We start from the raw sequence: 13304 nt of genomic DNA on the forward strand, positions 1-13304 counted from the left end.
AATGCTTAGAAACAACTGGCATTAGCAAAAATATTACATCCTTTACTGAAAAGGCGATGAAACAATGGGGAACTGAGTTGGCAGTAGGGAATGAGAGCTACGGAATGGTTAATATCAAGCGAGGAATTTTCCAGGGTGATTCACTTTCACCTCTTCTCTTCATCATCGCAATGATCCCACTATCAGTAATCTTAAAAAAAATGAAATTAGGCTACCAAACAGCCAAAGAAGCTGAAAAAATTTCGCATTTACTATATATGGATGATTTGAAACTCTATGGAAAGTCAGAAATAGAAATCCAATCATTGACAAACACAGTCCGAGTATTCAGCACCGATATTTCAATGCAGTTTGGCATGGAAAAATGCGCCACTGTATCCATAAAAAGAGGCAAAATCACTGCATGTGAGGGAATTGAAATGCCCAATGGCCAATTAATTAAATGCAAAGAAAATGAAGCCTACAAATACTTAGGCATTCTGCAGTTGGATAACATCAAGCATGGAGAAGTAAAAACTATTGTCAGGCGAGAGTACACCAACAGAGTTAGGAAAATTTTGAAATCTAAATTGAATGGTGGAAATACAATCAAGGCCATAAATACCTGGGCAATACCAGTTATAAGATACACAGCTGGTATAGTTAACTGGACACAAGGTGATTTGGACATTTTGGACCGAAAAACCAGGAAACTAATGACAATGCACTACAGTTTACATCCACATGGTGATACTGATAGACTCTACCTGCCCCGAAAATCAGGTGGCAGAGGATTATTACAAGTGAAGCAAACAGTTGAAGAATAAAAACATGCACTGGCTGATTATTTAAAAGAAAGTCAAGAACATCTATTAATCGAAGTAAAGAACAAAAATCTACTGAAGGCCCAAGAGACGAAACAAGAATACAGAAAAGATGTGATAAAATCAAGAATGGAGAGTTGGCAGAACAAAGCACTGCATGGCCAATTTCTGGAAAAAATAAAAGATAAAGTGGACAGTGAACAAACTTGGTTATGGTTAACAACAGGTACATTAAAGAAAGAAACAGAGTCACTAATCCTGGCTGCGCAAGAACAAGCTATCCGCACAAATGCCATTAAGGCCAAAATCGAAAAATCCTCTGATGATGCCAAATGCAGACTTTGCAAAGAAGCTGATGAAACTGTTGATGACATACTCAGCTGCTGTAAAAAAATCGCGCAGACTGATTATAAATTGCGGCACAATTCAGTAGCACAAATGATCCATTGGAATTGGTGCAAAAATTATAATATGAAAACAGCAACAAACTGGTGGGAACATCAGCCTGAAAAAGTCACCGAAAATCAGATGGTCAAAATCTTGTGGGATTTCCGTATACAAACCGACAAAATACTGGCGCATAATACACCAGACATCACACTGGTTGAGAAAAATAAGGTCACAATCATAGACATCGCAATACCAGGTGATAGCAGGGTCGCCGAGAAGGAACATGAAAAAATCGCAAGATACCAGGACTTAAAAATCGAAATTCAATTATTATGGCACAAACCAGCAGTGATAATTCCAGTGGTAATTGGCACACTGGGTGCTATTCCAAAAGCACTGGAATTACATTTAAAACAGTTAAAAATTGGCAAAATCACCATCAGTGAAATGCAAAAAGCCGCACTGCTTGGATCTGCACACATATTACGAAAATACGTTACGACGTCCTAGGCCCCTGGGTGGGGCCCGACTAGTAACCAATGCCAAATCCGGCGAAACAACTGGCCGCTGCGATACAATTGTATAATAATAATGATGATGATGATGATGATGATGATGATGATGATGATGATGATGATGCAAATATGTTTTATGAACACAGCATCCTCTTTTGGGATATTTAAATGGAGATTTCCTTCAGGCTTCATCTAGTTCGATTGAATCCTTGATGTGAAGTAGAAATTGTATATTGTTAGGCCTCAACATCCAATAAAGCAGAATTGACTTAAGCAGAGCTAGGAATTCTTTTGATTTCATCGGCATCTGCAAGAATGAAGCAAAGATGGAATAAGCAGTGAAACATGCATTGTAATGCAAACTATAACCCTTATGTACTTGCATAAGACGTGATGCAAATACAAAATGGTGATGCTTAACATTTTGTCATCCGTACGGTTAGGAACAGATGCCTGTGTTTGGCTTGGCACTGCTAAGCAGCTACACATAGATCTGTCAACCTTGAGGAAGAAGGCTAAGTTTACCACGACAACAGTGCAAGAAATGTTGTGGAATACCACCACCACAGTGCTTCAAATCACTTTATGTTCATATAATTCATCTCACAAGATCTTCTGTATAGGGGCAATGTGTTGATATATTTCTGACTATATTCTGGTTTATTAGAAACTGTAGCAAAGCTAACACCGTATTTTGCTTTGAATCACAGCGACCCTTCAAACCTTAGAGCCGAGGTGGCGCATTGGTTATGGTGCAGTACTGCAGGCCACTTCAGCTGACTGTTATCTGCAGTTCAGCGGTTCTAATCTCACCGGCTCAAGGTTGACTCAGCCTTCCATCCTTCCCAGGTGGGTAAAATGAGGACCCAGACTGTGGGGGCGATATGCTGACTCTGTAAACCGCTTAGAGAGGGCTGAAAGCCCTATGAAGCGGTATATAAGTCTAACTGCTATTGCTATTGCTATTGCTATTATGGGTGTACCATTTTACAGTTGTCAAAAACGTTTGCCTTACGGCTCCTGTTAGATATTACTTTTCTCTTGCCTTGCTCCTTAATATTTCACTTCCTGTTCTTAGGACTTGTTTTATTTTTTTCTTCTCTCCAATCCAACCCTACAGTTAGTGCAACCACTACAAATTGCTAACACATACTACTCTGACCTTTACCACTCACCGGGACTTTTAAATAAAACAGAGGAATGACCACATGTGGCTGGGATGGCTTTGAAGGATTTTAGTACACTTGTTTATCTTCTTTTACAAGCAATCCTTCGTCCACATAGTTATCTGTTGTGACTCAGCAGATGTCTGCTGTGAGTCTTTTCGGGACACAAGATTCATTATGCCGCTGGGGTTTGTTAGGGGCAGGTTTGGAGATAAAAGGGCAGGTGCTGCCACGCCCTAGTCGCAGGAGTCAACGTTCCTTCGTGCGTTCCTTGATCGTGGTTTCTTTGCTGTACACTTGGAAAAGTGGTTTGACTTCTGTAACCCTGATTCGTAGAGACTTTGGAAGAAGGGCTTTGCTTTCATTTGGTTCACCTTGTATTGCCGTAAGAAAGATTTGTGTTTCAGTCCGTTATCTTCTGGCAGAGACTTTAATTAGTTTATTTTGGTTCGCAGCGAGTTTGAACTGAGAACTGATAAAAAGACTTCCTTTTAAGTTTTTCTTCTTGCCATTTGTTAAGAGCCATGAAGGGGGGACAGAACAGTTATCCATCATGACAAACTTTCTGTTTTTATTTATTTTTCAACCACCAAATAAATTTACACCCAGGCACACACCTACAAAAATGAATTGGGGGTGAGGGTGCTAGTAATCCTTATTTTTCCATTTTTTTTAGAAGAGATGTGTTCTCTTACTCCCTGCCTGATAAAAGCTCCCAGGGAAGAAGACGTTGATTTAATGACTTTGTCTACATAATCTTGTTGAAAGAGTAGAAGAAAAGAGGGCAAGCGCTAATTTGCACATAATGTTCCCTAACTTTCAAGGTCTGCAGAAGAGAAGCTGATGGAGACTCGGTTCCAAATTGGTTTGTGATAAATTGGGTAGGGAGAGTGAAAACATTAGTAGTTTAGACATGTTCCGATGTGAATGGCTGTAACATTTGGATATCTTGGTTATCTTTCAAAGAAAAACACATCTGTAAACAATCTCCACCAGCTGTCCCTCTCTTCTAGCAGATTTACCAATGCTTGACTGGCTAAACATCACAATTCTTCTTTGAACCTGATAATTAATGTTTAATCTGACATTCATTAGAACAACAAGCTTCTGGGAGGGGGTACAGACTCCTTAGTGTTCCTGCCCCCACATAGAAGAAGACCTCAAGACCTGTAGTTATAGCGAATGTGAGAGGAATACCCTTGGAGTAGCTGTCTCTTTGCAAGAGTGCCCTGCTCTCCCAACTGCCCTGTTTTAAACTGACTTTCCAAAACAACCTTTATCACTCCAGCTAGAACAGCTCCTGTCATTAATTAGATTCCATACTGATGCCTCTAACAGAGTCACCTGGGAAATAAAAAGAAAACAAGACAATACTTGCCTCAACCAAGAGAGAATTCGCAGAATGGCTGGTGGAAATCATCCCCGTAAGTGCCTGTAATAAGTTTAACTATATACTGTACAGTAAATACAAAACTGGTCTGCAGAGTGGCAAAAAATAATGAAGCAATTAGGTGGACTATTTATAAGCACCTGTGACACTGATTAGCAAGAGCATATCTCAGGCAGGAGTTCCTGCCGGATCCAACAATAAAAAATGTGTTTTTCAAGCTCGGCAGTGTTTGAGGCAGGAAGAATTGCCCTTTCTCTCTCCCTCCCCCCCCCAACTTTCCTTCCCACAAAGCTGTTTTAACAAATTGTGGATGCCAGAGTGAGAAAGTGAGAGAGGGAAGTCCAGTGGAGTTTGTTATTCCGGTCTGCCTTGTATAAACAGAGGTTTTCTAAATTAGATCTGCGTTCCAATCCATTAGGGTTAATGCAGTTTTAATTAGCAGCTGATTTGCAGCTGAGGAAAGATACCATTTCACATTCTTTTTTAGAGATTTCACACACACACACACGCACACACGCACACGCACACACCATGGTCTACATGGAATTAAAGGCATTTTTTTAAAATAAAAAAACCCGCTGCAGCCACCATGTTTCAAGAAATTCAAAGACATTTTTCTTGTTATGGTTCCCTTCCCCCCCACTCCAAGCATATTTGCACGATGAAGGATTTATTTCCTGCCATTTCCCTTGGGAATTTTTCCTCACCACCATTTAAAAATGGGATGGGGAAGAGAGAGGAAGGGAGAGAAAGAGAGAGAGAGAATTTAGGACTGAAAGAGAAGGTGGGGTTTCTATTTGAGAGATGTATCTTCCATAAAACGTCTTTAAACCCTTTGATGTTTCCCTGGGGAATCATTTCACAAGCAGGTGGCAGCTACTGAAGGGGAAGATCTGGTTGTATGTGCCCCACCCTTGAAAAATGATGGCAGGAAGCCCAATTATCCGATTTGGAGGCCCCCAAATCTGCCTCAGTGCTTCTGTCCCTTATCTCTTTTTTACAAGCTTCACAGTAAGGCACAACTGTGCAAGTGAGGCTAAAAGAAGGTCTTAGGGGGTCTAGCACAGCAGCTGTGTAGAATACAAAACCCTTAGAAGACATTCTGCCCAGTTCAGTGATTTCAGACTGGTTTCAATGCCCTCGTGTCTTCCAGAGGTTTGCAGGCACAAACATGTATCTGTCCTTACCCCTTCTAAGTACAAGTGTGTTAAACTGTCCAATAACATGCTACTTCCATTTCAAAGCACTCGTGTCAGTTTTTTCCAGCAACAGCAATTCTCTCTTCACATGCTGGTATGGTGGAGTTGTTCGTTTAAGACACTGGTGAGCTTCAGATTGTCTAATGGCTGAAATATGAGAGTGCAGTATTACAGATAAACTTCTCAGAGCTAATGACAAAGTTTACTTAGTGAAAGCAGAAGTAAGGGACAATCCCAAGAAAAATATATTGGTGAGTCACCTTGATGTGTAGAATAATTCACGAGAGAAGCCTGAATCCCCAAGTAAGTCTCAGCAGCAGAGGTGGGTTCCTACCAGTTCCCACCTATTCGGTAGAACCGGTTCGTCAAATCTACCGAACCGGTTAGAAGAGGTTCCACCAGTGGACCCGGAAAGCAGGCCACACCTACAGAAGAGCTTCCAAATTTTTTTGAAACCCACCACTGGTCCTTGGATATGATTATTCTACACTATCATGCTCATATTTATAAAACTCAGTGCCTCTGTGAAAGGTAAGGATGACTACTGCGTTTGTGGTGCAATCAGGACATTGGGTGTGTTGAAGTTGTTTTAACGCAAACCAAAGATGCCTTTTAAAAAACAAGTTTATATTATATTCTTATGCATGCAAGTGCTGTGTGTGAAGTAATTTAAGGTGGTTCTGACAAGTGTCATTGGCATCTTCATATCCGGTCACATGGGCGGCAAGCCACTCCCATCCGGTCACATGGATGGCAAGCCACTCCCACAAAGGGGGCCACACCCACAGAGTAGGTTCGAACAATTTTTGAAACCCACCACTGCTCAGCAGGCAGTAACACCTGAGGGTTTAGAAACTTATAGGGATAGCTTTGAGTCTGACCAGTGCTCGGATAGGATTAGGACAGCATGGTGGAATATCAGATCTATAAGCTACACTAAAGACTAAAAAAGAATGAGAACTCTCCAAACATACAATGGTAGTCCATTCCTTACTTTTACCAAGAAAGTTAAATAATTGTGTTGATGGAGTCAGAGGAGCTAAACTGCGGGAGTTTTTACCTTTTTCACCCAAAACAAATCCTTTTCCATCTGTGATAAAGTATTGAAAACTGGCAAATGGATCATATTAACAACTCATAGGTGCCTATTCTAGGAGAACAACAGTATGGCATTTCACTATGGGAAAACGTAGCTTCTTATGCCACCTATATCCTCCTTGATTTTAAAAAAGCCTGAAAAGGAAGAATGAATTTGGATTAATCATAGTAAGCCACAGTCTTTTGGTGAAATGTAGTGGGATGATTCCAGGTATACAGGTAGGTCTATCTGAGCTCTGAGAAAGGTGACATAAAATTTATTAAAAGTATTGAAGAACATCAAATAATAAGGTTTAAACACACATGCCCCAAATTAATAGAAATATCAGCAGTACTACTTCCTTTCATGACTCTGAACCAAAGCATTTATTATTATAATCAGAGGTAGCCTAAATCTGATTTAAAGTCTGGCATCATTTTTCCTTCTTTACCTTTTTGTATATGAATGTCTGGAATACATAACTACTGATTTTGCTACAATTAATAGAAATACTTTTCTGTTTCCTTTTAGTATTTAACCAGAAAAAATATAACAATGATCAAGAGGCAATTTATAGTAACACAATGTAACTAGCCAATGTATAAAATAACAATATAGTCTCCAAAGCTTCTATTCATGGAAATTCTTTGTGAACCTAGAGGATTTTTTTACTAAGAAATATCAGAGATGGCAATTAGCAAGTTATTGCAGACCTAAAGAGTAGAAGGCATTTTATTTATGGATTGGTAGTTAAACCAAACAAGTTGACCATAAGCTAAAAGGTTACTTCAAAAGCTCTAGAATTTCAAGTAATGAGTTAACTAATTGACAGTGATATATTAACTGATGGATTCTGTACCGAAATATATAAAAAAAGCTGAGTTCAAGATGGTTTATCTGTGAGATATATTTGTTTCAGATAGCTACTTGTAATTTGTATCATAATAAATACAACAGGATTTATTGGTCTAAAGAGTAATACAGATTGTTTTTTCTCCAAAGTAATATCTGCAAAATCTTTAATAGTTTATTGGGACATGAGCCTTCAGAACCTGATCCTAACTGCATTCTAGCCACTTCACGGTGGCCCAGTCATTAGAATGCAGTTAGAATGCAGTATTTCAGGCAAACTCTGTCTATAGCCAGGAGTTCTATCCTGACCGGCTCAAGGTTGACTCAGCCTTCCATCCTCCCAAGGTTGGTAAAATGAGGACCCAGATTGATGGGGGCAATATGCTGACTCCATAAACTGCTTAGAGAGTGCTGTAAAGCATTATGAAGTGGTATATAAGTCTAAGTGCTATTGTTATTTATCAGTTGCTTGTTTCTTATTACAGAGTTAGTCCACCAACAAAGTTGTGTCTCATCTGCAGTGGATCTGCTGCAGACAGTGTTATCACTGATAAAGTGAGCTAGGAGCCATGCAAGCTTATGCCATAATTCATCTGTTGGTCTTTAAATTCCAGCTTTCCATTGATTTTAGTAGTACACTACTGTATTTCTAGGCCTCTTCTTAATACCCATCAAAATCACTGAAGCACAAGTAATGCATAGTTTTTCTTTAAGGCTGGCATTTGTTTCTCTATACAGGTAGTCCTTGACTTACGATCCCAATTGAGCCTAAAATTTCCATTGCTAAGCGAGAGGGTTCTACATGAATTTTGCCCCATTAATATGACCTTTCTTGCTACAGTTGTTGAATCATTGCAGTTGTTAAGTTAGTAACACATTGTTAAGTGGCTCTGGCTTTCCATTAACTTTTCTTGTCATAAGTTCATAAAAGTTCATAAAAACAGGACCCTAAGACACTGTAACTGTCATAAATATGAACCAGTTGCCAAGGGTCTGAATTTTAATCACATGAACATGGGGATGCTGAAATGGTTGTAACTGTGAAAAATGGTCATAAGTCACTTTTTTCAGTACCATTGTAACTACAAACAGTCATTAAATGAACTGTTTGTAAGTTGAGGACTACCTGTATGTAGAACTTTCATTTGTAGGGCAATTAGCCAATTTTCTAAGTATAATGGTACAAAGTATGATTAATGATTAAGTATGAAAAATTGAACCTGAAGAAGAATCCAACTTGGCTTCTTCAAGGATAAGTTTTATTAAGTTCCTTAATTCTTTGCAGGTACCAGTAAAGCAGGTAGACTTTAAGATTCCTGACCACAATCAGCAGACATAAATGATAAGTAATCATTTGCGTAGGTTAAAAACAGGAAATAGAGAATAAATATAAGTGTACATATTCCTATTGGAAATCCATGAAAAACAGAATCCCCTACATATTTACATTGAAATATTATTTTAAAATGTACTTGTGAATGATCTTGACTTATGGTGAGTAGGGAATTGGCTAAATTTGTTCGTGATGCTAAACTACCCTGTTTCCCAAAAAATAAGCCCTCCCTGAAAATATTTCAACACAGCAGCAGCCCTGAGGTGACCACGCTCACCGCCTCCCGCACCTCAAAAATAATAAGACCTCCCCAAAAATAAGGCCAAGCACTTATTTCGGGTTCAAAAGAAAATAAGACCCTGTCTTATTTTCAGGGAAAGATAGTATTCAGAATAGTAAAATCAAAAGGGAATTTTTTTTTAACATTCTAAGGTGCCAATTACCTCCTCGAGACCCATTAGATCTCATAGATTAGGCCTCCTCCGAGTGCCATCCAGCCAGTGCCGGCTGGCCACTACGCGGAGGAGAGCCTTTTCAGTAGCAGCTCCGACCCTTTGGAACGATCTCCCCGTGGAGATTCGTACCCTCACCACCCTCCAGACCTTCCGCACAGCCCTCAAGATCTGGCTATCCCGTCAGGCCTGGGGGTAAAGATTATAATTCGCCCCCACCCGAATGCTGAATGAATGTTGCTTATTTTTTAATTACATGTTATGTTATATGTCATTGTATGTATCCCCTCCCATATAAGTTGTTAGCCGCCCTGAGTCCCCTCAGGGAAAAGGGCGGCCTATAAATAAACTTATTCTAATTCTATTCTAATTCTAATTCTAATTTTAAAGGAATAAATGGTGGTCTATGTACCAAAAATAAAATGCAAAGTAATGCATATTGGGACAAGAGATGCAAAGTTTACATAAGAATTTATTGGATATAAGTGTTATTAATCAGAAATATGACCTTGGAATCATGGGAAATCAGTTGAAATTGTGAAAATACACATAGAAAATAAAACAGGCATCACCATAATTGTCTTTCATTAATCTAGAATGAGGTTGCACAATTATAGTCTTCACAATCAAAAAGAGAGATTATGGGACAGGAAAAAGGAGAACCAAACTAAAATATCTTCCTATGAAGAAACATTCTATATTGAACTATTTTAGTTTGTAACAGAATTGGCTAAATAGCAAAACAATAATGGTGTTTAAAATCATGCACAAAATGGAAAGTGTGAATAGAGATATGTTCTATTCCCATGTTCACAATGTTAAAACTTGGGCGACGCCCAATAAGAGTAAATTGGAAAGATTAAGAACTGATAAATTGAAATATTTCTTTAAACAATGTATTCCTTTGAGGAGTTTGCTGCCATCAGATGTGGTAACAGCTGCCAAATGAGATAACTTTTCAAAGGACTAGAGGAATTCGTGGGTTATCATTACATTTTGGTGATTTATATTTCTTACCTCTGAAATAACAGGCAGCATACCTCAAATACCAGTTGTAAGGTCACAAGAAGGCTATTGTGGTCTGGTCCATGTTTACAAACTTCTAGAAAGCATTTGATTTCCCTCTGCATGCTGCAGAATGCTGGATTAAGTGATCCATTGGCTTTATCCAGAAGAGCTGTTTCTGTATTCTTGTGCTATATTCAGTGTCACATTAAACTCTGGCCTAGTCTATAATGTATTCCTTTGAGTTCTGCAGTTCGGCTGTTCAAATCTCACCGGCTGAGGGTTGACTCAGCCTTCCATCCTTCCGAGGTGGGTAAAATGAGGACCCGGATTGTTGTTGGAGGCAATATGCTGACTCTGTAAACCGTTTAGAGAGGGCTGAAAGCCCTATGAAGCGGTATATAAGTCTAACTGCTATTGCTATTGCTATAATAATAACACTACTTAATAATCTCAGCATTGGTGACAAACTGAATACCAGCTATATAATACATCAAATCTAACCAATTAAAATGTTAAATCTATCATTCTTTCCAAGAACACCTTAATTTAGTTACCAAAAATTACCAAAATATCAGTAGAAAGCTTATATTCATTCAACTCAATGCAGTTGCACTGACTTAACTATTCTTTCTTGGGCTTGCCTCTGTGTTCAGGATTTATAAAGACAATGCCAATAGGAAGAAAGAGTTCTGAATTCAAGGCTAGGATAAGGCAGCCTGAGTATTGATTTCTCTCAATTTGACCAGAAGAACATTAGATAAAACTGTATTTGGATCCATCATCAAAACTCTTAACATTCCGATAGTCATACATACAGTCTATGATTGGATCAAGGGGATTTGGTTAGTTATTTCTTCCATGTTAATTTTCTCATTTGAATAATTTTTTCCCTATCTCATGAAGCAAAGGTATCTTTATCAAATTTATAGAATGTTGAGCACGTTGACAAGTAGGGAAAAGGAATATTTATTTCATATATGTAGTATATGTTACAGTCCTGGTAAATCTGAGTCCTTCTTTAAATAGTAGAACATTCAAAACTCTAATTTGGACTGGCTGCAGATAAAGAGCCTCACTCTCTGTCTTTTGTACTACTCATTGCGCTGATGCTCACTCACCCCGAATGATGGGATTGATGCTTTCTCAATGGAGTTGTGGTCATAGCAGCTACCTGAGCTGGTAGTGATCCGGATCACACATTAGTGGGATTGTTTCCCTAGATCAGGAATGTCAAACTCAATTTCATTGAGGGCTGCATCAGGGTTGTGTTTAACCGCAGGAGGCTGGAGTGGGTGTGGCTGGGGTGGGTGTGGCCAGCTCAATGTCACTTGGGTCAGGGGTGCCTGTGGTGGCTCAGTACTCTGCCAGGGAAAATAGGTTCCCACGCTCCGTTTTCAGCTGCGACAGCCTCCTCTAGCCCTCTTCCAGTGAAAATGGAGCTCGGGAAGGCTGCATTTTTACTGGCAGAGGCACCCTAGGCGGCCCTCCACTGCTTCAGGGTGGCCCCATGGGCCAGATCTGACCCGCGGATCTTGAGTTTGACACAACCGCTCTAGATAAAAGGACAATGTGCGGCTTCTATAAAATTAAGCAGATCTTCCTGAGTGGAAGGCTATTCTCATCTTAGTGCTGCAAAGGGAATACAAGGGCCACATATCTGCATAGATGCTATCTCCCCCTAAAACCCTAAAAATGGTCTATGAGGTCCTGAATCAGCTGGATTGTTCATCAGTTCAATGGATTGGATCCTATGAGTGTTCCTTTGTTTTAGGCTGAGGCCTTTTATATTACTATAATGAATGGGGCTTTTCTGTATTTGCTATACAGTTTTAATTAGTTTCCTGCAAGAGCTGTTTCTGTTTGGAAAACAAACTACATTTCCCCCTCCCCTTTCTGCTTCCCACCACTGTTGCAGACACTTAGACTCCTTGTTGTAGTTTAGCCCCATTAGCCAATGAATTAATCATAATGGCTGCCAACCCATTAAATGCCACTTAATCTGGAAGGGAATGTGGCATTAGACAAATTGGGCATGGATAGGGATGCTTGGGTTAAGCGGTCAGATTATTGCAAAATTACCCTAACACAGTGTTTCTCAACCTTGTCAACTTGAAGATGTCTGGACTTCAACTCCCAGAATTCCCCAGCCAGCGAATGCTGGCTGGGGAATTCTGGGAATTAAAGTCCAGACATCTTCAAGTTGACAAGGTTGAGAAACACTGCGCCTAACACGAGTTGTGAGAATTCCAAGAATTTAAAGTTCCAAATTACAAAATTTCCAGATTGAAAATATGGTTGGTTGTACTATATGGACATAGGCTAAATCATAGCCAGTCTATTGGGCAGTTAATATGAAAGTCTTCAGTTCCTCTGACTTCCTCTGTGGGAACAAAGTTTAAGGTTCTTCCTGTATGGATGGAAACCAAAGCAACAGAATCACCATGCAACACTTCAATACATGCTAGAGAAATATTTTGGGGGTGGGCCACCCTTATTTTTAGATGGCTAATTTGTCAGTCCAGAGACATGATTTTCTCTGTGCTCTGAAGTCTCCTTGCATGCAACTAATCTACAAAATCCCTAATATTGTCATTTTAGAAGCATTAATTAAAAGAGATAGAGAGAGAGAGAGAGAGAGAGAGAGAGAGAGGGAGGGAGGGAGGGAGGGAGGGTGGGAGGGAGAGAGAGAGAGGGAGAGATATGATGCATTTGCTATCAATTCTATGCAGTTCTCTATACAGCCACTAGATGGTGATTAACAACCATTTCTGTTCAGCCCATTTCAAAAGCTTTTTTATCCTTTGAGGAAGGCTCTTCCTCACTTTTCCTTTCGGTGAAACCTAATTACACTTACATTCTATAATAAGACAAAACATGTGTTTGATCAATACACAAAGGAAGGAATCAATTGTCTTGCTACCTCTTGATACACACTTTTTGTACTGTGATAGAATACAACGGCAAAAATAATATTCCCTCTTGTTTTAGGCCAGGTTTGCTGGTCCCTAAATGTGTCTCTGCATGTTTCTGCTTCTGATTTGTCCTACAGCATTCTTAGTAGTTTTGGAGAAAACACCAGCTTGACAGAGCCATAAGGAAGCAGGTACACTGACACATA

The sequence above is a fragment of the Thamnophis elegans genome, chromosome 10, assembly GCF_009769535.1.
Source record: "Thamnophis elegans isolate rThaEle1 chromosome 10, rThaEle1.pri, whole genome shotgun sequence".
NCBI classification, from domain to species: domain Eukaryota; kingdom Metazoa; phylum Chordata; class Lepidosauria; order Squamata; family Colubridae; genus Thamnophis; species Thamnophis elegans.